An 8,302-nucleotide genomic window follows, 5' to 3' on the forward strand; every position below is an offset into this window, starting at 1 on the left:
TGGGTCATGGGAGTGGATCCCTCATGAATAACTTGGTGCCCTCCCTTTGGTAATGAGTGCATTCTTCCTCTGTTAGTTCATGGGAGAGCTGGTTGTTTAAAGGGAGCCTGGTACCTCTCGCCTCTCTTTCTCTCTCTCCATGTGACACACATGTTCCCCCTTCGCCTTCTGCCATCATAGTAAGTTTCCTGAGGCCTCACCAGAAGTAGAGCAGATATTGATCCCATGCTTCTTGTACAGCCTACAAAACCATAAGCCAAATAAACCTCTTTTCTTTATAAATTACACAGACCGAGGCATTTATTTATGGCAATGAAAAATAGACTAACACACATACAGAAAAGAAGTCAGGGATGTTAAAGTCTGTTATGCTAGAGAATACATCTGTCAATCTACAGAGTCCCAAGACTATTTGATGGCTTCAGTTAATAATGTACTTGGGAAGGACTAGTGCCCTCTCAATTCTATAACATCTCGAGTCCTGAAAGGTAATCAGAAAGCTGATAGCATTCCCTTCCAGATACTTTTCAATCCTTTCTTTTTCAGACCAAAGGCACACTAAACTACATGCAGATTTTGGAAAACAAAAGTTCAGGGACTATCAGAGTCATGATTCCCTTGGTGACTACTTTGCTAACAGACCCTGTACCACCTGCTGTGGCCACCTGAACTTAGGTGGGCTAATTAGAATCCTTCCCCAGAATTTTACATACTATTATAGGGCACAAATTATAAAGATATAGGTCCAAATCTGTTGAAAGCCCTCTTCCCTGCCCTGCATAGATAAAATGACGGTAGGTCAGGTGTGGTGGCTCATGCCTGTAATCCCAACACTTTGGGAGAAGGAGGTGGGCCGATTGCTTGAGCCCAGGAATTACAGACCAGCCCGGGCAACATGATGAAACCCCATCTTTACAAAACATACAAAAAATTAGCCAGGCATGGTGGTGTGTGCCTGTAGTCCTGGCTACTCAGGAGGCTGATGTGGGAGGATTGGTTGAGCCCAGGAGGTTGAGGCTGCACTGCAGTGAGTCAAGATTGTACCATTGCACTCCAACTTGGGTGACAGAGACCCCGTCTCAAAAAAAAACAAAACAGAACAACAACAACAACAACAACAANTGAGGCAGAAGAATTGCTTGAATCTGGGAGGTGGAGGTTGCAGTGAGCAGAGATGGCGCCACGGGCACTCCAGCCAGGGTGACAGTGTGAGACCCCGTCTCAAAAAAAAACAAAACAGAACAACAACAACAACAACAACAACACACACACACACACACACAGAAAAAAAAAACCAGAAAAAGAAAGAAAATGTGATGGCAGAGGAGGTGGGAAAGTAAATATTCTGAGAGCAGCAATGAGAAATGAAGATGTAGAGATAGTGAGTGAGAGTGAGCTAGGCTCGCTGTGTTACTACCCTTTCATTCAGTCATCACTGAGGCCAGTGCCATTCTTGCCTTTATGCATTTTTGGTTCTTGAGTTCGTAAATGTACTCCCCCGCTCCCACTGCTTACTTGGCTTAAGCTAGTTCTGGTTGGACTTCTGCCACTTAACAATGAAATGAGTCCTGATTAATAAAGTGGTTTAAACAACTCTTTAAAAAAAAATCTTATTGTTATTCTTATTTCAGTGTTTCTCAGCTATTTTCTATCATGACACAAGTGGAAAATGATATTTTACAGCACCTGGGGTAAACTGGAGGGGATTTGTGGGTGTCTACATGGGACTCACTGACAACATCCATTACTTTTTTATATCATCGACAGACATTCTCCAATTGAGTGCCCATATGACCATTCTGTTTTCACTTTCAGTATAGTATTTAATAATTATATGAGATATTCAATGCTTTATTAGCCTTTGTGTTGGATGATTTTTGTCCAACTGCAGGCTAATATAAATGTTCTCAGCACGTTTAAAGTAAGCTGATCTAAGCTATGATGCTTAATAGGTTATGTGTATTAAATGCATTTTTGACTTATTTTTAACTGATGGTGGGTTTATGGGGATGTAAATATCTGTAAGTTACCCCATAGTAATTATCTGTAATTATTATAATTAAAATAAATATGATATATTTAGTTGATTAATTTATTTTTTTGAGATGGAGTTTCACTCTTGTTACCTAGGCTGGAGTGCAATGGTGCAATCTCAGCTCATGCAACCTCCACCTGCTGGGTTCAAGTGATTCTCCTGTCTCAGCTTCCCAAGTAGCTGGAATTGCAGGTGCCCACCACCATGCCCAGCTAAATTTTTGTATTTTTAGTAGAGACGGGGTTTCACCACGTTGGCCAGGCTGGTCTCGACCTCCTGACATCAAGCGATCCACCTGTCTCGGCCTCCCAAAGTGCTGGGATTGCAGGCGTCAGCCACTGTGTCCAGCCCAACATACTTTAAAAGATATTCAATTTTGTGTTAAACTTATAAATAAAATATTTTCAAAAATGTTTAATGAAAAACCTGAGCTTGCTTCTGTAAAATATAACTTTTTCTGTCCGTCATTGTGCTTGAAATGATTTCACACAGTTCCCTATCAAAGTTTTAATTATGACTACTTGTTTTTATTTCTTAAAATTTAATTTAATTTAAAATTTTTGTAGAGACAGGGTCTCCCTATATTTCTTAGGCTGGTCTTGAACTCCTGGCCTCAAGTGATCCTTCTGCCTCAGCCTCCCAAAGTTCTGGGATTATAGGCATGAGCCACCATGCCCAGCCCACTGATGACTTTCTGAATTTTTTATTATCACCATTGATAAGAAACTTTGTTCCCACAAATAGGTGATAAAAACAACTTAAAACATGTTTGACAATTATTCCAAAACTGCAACAGTTGAATTTTTTAGACAACTGGTGGCTAGAGTAAAAAAATAAAAAAGTTTAATTTTTTGTAAATTCTATTTTTTTAGAGACAGGGTCTTGCTCTATTGCCCTGTTGCTCAGGCTGGATTTGAACTCGGGGGCTCAAGTGATCCTCTTGCCTCAGCCTCCCCAAGTAGCTGAGACTACAGTCACGTGCTACTAGGCCTAGCAATAATTGAAATATATTTCTAAAGTCCAACAGCTCTTCCTTTTCTTTCACTGATAAGCACTATGATGAAATATCTATGATGACACAAATGAATTCCAAATCCAATCCAATTTTTTTTTTTCTTTTTGGAGACAGTGTCTGGCTTTGTCGCCCAGGCTGTAGTGTGGTGGTGCAATCTCAGCTCACTGCAACCTCCACCTCCCAGTCTCCAACCATCCTCTCACCTCAGCCTCCCAAGTACCTGGGAATACAGGTGCACACTACCATGCCCGGCTAAGTTTTGTATGTTTTGTAGAGATGGGGTTTCGCCATGTTGCCCAGGCTGGTCTGAAACTCCTGAGCTCAAGTGATCCACCTGTCTCGGCCTCCCAAAGTGCTGGGGTTACAGGCATGAGCCACTGCGCCCAGCCCAAATCCAAATTTTTAAATGTGAAGCACCGTATTTCAAAATAATGATGTAATTTTCAGAACATGCAGGCAGTCACCACGTGGCTAACTTGGATGCCTCTGAGACAGCATATCAGCAGCAAACAGACATATGTGAAGATATGAATTTGGGGCCAGTACCCAGAGAGGGGCCTACTGGTATTTTTTCTCTTCATTCCCTCCACTAGTCTCAAATAGATGACGTGTTGGTTGATCACCTCCTTAGGGATAGTCAGCATGAAACAGTGAAGCAGTGAGGGACAGAAGTTCCTTTAGTGCTGGCTGACTGTGGAGACTGGATGGCAAAATTCTACATTCTGTTCTACAGAGCCTGCCCTCTGCAAAAAAGCCCAACTAAGTTGCTAGCAGCTGGTGGTGATTGGCATGAAGGCTCTGGCTCCCTCAAGCTCTGCCTGACTGCCCCAAACCCTGAGGGAATCGATAATTCTTGCCCTACTTATAATCCATTGGCAGCACCCCAGCATAATAAGGCCCATTAATTGGGAAGCTCTGCTTTATTAAATCTTTCACTAGGCCGGGTGCAGTGGCTCACACCTGTAATCCCAGCACTTTCTGAGGCTAAGGCGGGCAGATCACCTGAAGTCAGGAGTTCGAGACCAGCCTGGGCAACATGGAGAAAGCCCATCTCTACTAAAAATACAAAATTAGCTGGGCATGGTGGCGCATGCCTGTAATCCCAGCTACTGGGGAGGCTGAGGCAGGAGAAACGCTTGAACCCAGGAGGTGGAGGTTGCGGTGAGCCGAGATGGCACCATTGCACTCCAGCCTGGGCCACAAGAGCAAAACTCCATCTCAAGTAATGATAATAATAATAACCTTTCACTGGAACTACACAGTGGGATGGGAGACAGGTTTGCCATTTTAGGCCTTCACAAGAGCAATGTCCCACACGCAGTCACAGTCTCCCTCAGCCTCCCTCTCTAGAGTCCCTCTTCCTCAGGAAGCTATAGTCTCTTCTCCTCAAGACAAAGAGCTCTAGTGTGTTCTGGTTTCTTCGTCTAGAGGTAGAGGGAGGCTTGCTGCTACCTAGGCTTGGGGTCTTTGAGGCTGAGGCCTGTGGGTGTCGTGGTCGTTATTCCTTCTTTACCCCTAACGCCTGTGGAAGCTTCTGCTGTGCCAACGCAAGCCTCACTCACTAAAACATCAGCAATGGGGCTGGACTCTGGACTCCTAGCAACGCTGTTGTAGTAACAGCGACAACAGCTGAAGGAAACACAGTTCTTAGGTGGACTGAGCAGGCTTCCAGATTTTTCTCCTTAAGGCAACAGAAGCCAGTTGTGACTGTCTGAAATGAGTATGCACTCCTGTGATTCACAGAGCTCTTGTGAGAGGGCGCACTCTAGAGAGGGAAGAAGCATATTCTGATGATAGCTAAGCGAAGGGCTAGGGATCATTTAATTAGAAAAATAACGGAAATTTGTTTTCCTTCGAGCTAGGTAAGTGGTATATGTATTTTTACACTTCAAATTTGTTCTTTCCTAAAATGTAATTGCCTCCAATATTACTGGTGTCTGGCACAACTGGCCTTAACATAAAGGTAATGACATATTAAGCTAGTGAAACGAAGTGGGCTGTTCTCTCTGATAACCTTGCTTGTTGTAGACTTCAAATCTCATTCCAAACCTTGCTTTCCTGAGGAAGTGCTCTGCTAATTCCTGCTCTGGCAGCTTCTTTAATCCTGGGTGCCCTTGGAAAAGTGAACAAAACTTCCGAGGTTTTCGCATATTTGTCTGTTCAATTTTGTAGTGAATCACTCAGCTTGCTTAGCTGCTCCTCCTCCTATGCCTCTGGTCTGCCTGAGGAACACGAAGAAAAGAGCCAAGTACAAAGGAATGCTGGAAACAGGGTCGGGCCCTGGGAGTTGCCTTCTTTTCTTCTCCCTGGAATTAAAAATATCATTTAGGTCATGAAACTGCTGCCTGGGTTAACAGCCAAGTCCCTGTCTACCCGCAGCTGTGCTGGCATTTCAGCTGACCAATCTTGCAATTTATTCCTTATTAACTCTTACTTTTCCTCCTCTAGGCTCCCCTACGCACTTTAAGCTTTTCCCTTCATAGCACTTACCGCTCTGCTCATTTCTAGTGTCTTTCACACTACACTAAAAAGTCCATGAGGGCAGGGTCTATGTCTACCTGATTTTTCACTATGTCCCTAACATCTAGCCCAGGGTTTGCCTGGCATAAAGCCAGCAGACAATAAATATTTGCACACATAAACAAAACTCTATTTGGCTTGGGGACCTGAGCAATTATTTTCTTGTCTCTAAGCCTCAGTTTCCCTATCTGTAAGATGAGGGCTCTATAGATATTCTTCGAGGTCCTTTTTAGTACGTACTGACATTTTATGGTTTACTTTCCTCAAACCTCAATGCATTCTCAGTAACATTTCTCACTGATGTCTTCATCTTCCACTTTGATGATAACAATATTGGCCCAAGTGAGATCTTGCGATATATCCTGACCATTTCTAAATTATTTTGCATAGCCACCTCTTCTGTCTTCGATTACCTCTTGTTTCGAGGAAGAAAGATTTCTCCATTCATAATTCCTGGCCTTCCCCTCTGTCTTCCTCTGGGATCTTACCTTCACTCATTCATTCAACAAATATTTGTTGAGCACTTACTATGTGCCAGGTGCTATACTAGGTACCCAGAATAGAACTATAGGCAAATCTAATCCCTGCTATTCAAGAGTTTATACTCTTCCTCTATAATATCTCTGCAGATGCTCTCAAATCTTTATCTTCAACCTGGATACTTTTCCAAAGCTTCAAACTGTAATGTTCCAAGTTTCTTTTGGCCATCTCCGTATGGATGTCTCATCAACCCCTCGTATCATTTGTAGCATATCCCAAACTAAACTGTTCTCATTCAACTGTTTTTTCTTCTTGTTGATAGTCTTACTTTAGTTAATGATTCTATCATGGTCTGAGCCACTGATATTTGAGACCCTAGAGTCTTAACTGCTTTCTTTAGTTTTGCTGTCTGTACAAGGCTGAAATGGCTTTCCAAAAGATATCTACATCCTAGTCTCTGGAACCTGTGACTGTTACCTTATATGGCAAAAAGAACTTTGCAGATGTGATTAAGACTCTTGATATGGAAACATTATTCTGGATGGGCCTGTGGACAAGCATCCCATAAGGACAAGCATCTTTATTAGGGAGAGGTAGGGGCATTTGACACGGAAGAGGAGAAGGCAATGTGACTATGGAGGCAGACACTGTAGTGATGGCCAAGGAATGCTGGTAGCTACCAAAGCTGAAAGAGGCAAGGAATAGATTTTCCCCTGGAGCCTCCAGAACTGGCCCTGCTGATGTCTTGATTTTAGCCCCAGAAGACTCATTTTGAACTTCTGGCCTCTAGAGCTGTAAGATAATAAATTTCTATTTTTAGAGATAGAAATTTAAAGATCTTTCTATTGTTTAAACCCAGTAAGTTGATGATAATTTATTATAGTAGTCATAGGAAGTAAATACATGGTCCTCCCTCAAATCAGTTGCCAAGTCCTTTTAAGTCTACTTCCACGGTGTCTTCCAGATCCATTCTCCACTTACCATCTCTACCATTACTGCTCTAGTTCAAGCTCTCATCACATTACCTGGTGTTACCAAAGTAGCTTTCTAAAAGCGAAGTGTGGTTCCTAGCTGGTATAAGACCTTCCATAGTTTGTCCGTAAACTTCTGCTTGAACACTTCCAGTGATGAAGAGCTTCCTGCTTATGAGGCGATCCATATGATTATTAACTCAAGTTGTTTGAAAGGTATTCCAGCAGCTTCTTTCTATTAGGCCTAGTTCCACCCATGAGGCTCTTGTTGGGTTCCAGCCTCTACTTCTGTCTTCCCTGTGGAGTTACCTTCGGTAGGCTGAGCTGCATTTCCTGGAATTGTCTTCCTTTTATGTTTCCTGTTAATGGGGGCCACAAGAGAGATTCTTGTGTGAGATTTGAAAGGCAGAAGCACAACAGCAGCCATTTTGCTACCCAGAGTAGGTGTTTAGAAATTGACCCATTATCATGGTTTCTGCACTAATCACCATCCTCATGAGTCTACTAGATGCAGTCAGATTGGCACTGGGTGCAATAGCAAATAAAGACGTGCAGTAAAGAGGCCTGATCACTTCTTTGGCTCGGATGGTATGCATATCTGAATGCAGTCTAGTGAATTCAGACCACATTTAGGAACATGGCAGCGATAGCTTCATGATGACTACTGGGCTCACTTCTACCCAGAGCCTCACTAACCCCACAAAAAAGCCTAGACATTTGTTTCACGGGGTTTTCTTGAAGCTGTTTTGGCGTGGGGGTGAGGGCGGTGTACCAGCAGCAAACCACTTGGGCCTGGGGGGAACATCGTAGACCACACCAGCATATTTGGATGGATATGCTGTCCAGCAATGGCAATTATAGAGAAATTTTTAAAAATCAACAAAAAAAGATAATAAAAACCCATATAAGCTGTGGAGAAAGACTTATTGACAGGTGCAAAAAATAAATCATCTTTTGCAAATCAGAACTCATTGTTCAATATGAGTTTTGATACATTGAAGAAGGAATATTATGAAAAGCAAATGAAAAAAAAACCCATAATTCCACTCTCCTGAGGCAATGACTGTTAACATTTTGGGTACAACATAGTTTATGTTCTAAGTTTAAGCCTGACTCTGTCAATGCTTTTTGACTTGGGCAAGTGTTAAATTTTTCCAGCCTCAATTTCCCCATCTGAAAACTGAGATAATAACGCCAGCCTAGCAGAGCTGTTGTGAAGTTCTGATAAGATACTTTATGTAAAGCACATAACCTGTAGTTGCTCTCAAAATTGTAGCCATT

General features: G+C 42.5%; 1 pseudogene; it reads left to right on the forward strand.

The window, feature by feature from the left end:
* Positions 1–7,928: 7,928 nt before the first annotated feature.
* LOC119466829 lies at positions 7,929–8,032 on the forward strand (annotated as a pseudogene).
* Positions 8,033–8,302: the final 270 nt, after the last annotated feature.

Source organism: Cebus imitator, unplaced genomic scaffold (assembly GCF_001604975.1).
Source record: "Cebus imitator isolate Cc_AM_T3 unplaced genomic scaffold, Cebus_imitator-1.0 Scaffold232, whole genome shotgun sequence".
In the NCBI taxonomy this organism is placed as follows: Eukaryota; Metazoa; Chordata; class Mammalia; order Primates; family Cebidae; genus Cebus; species Cebus imitator.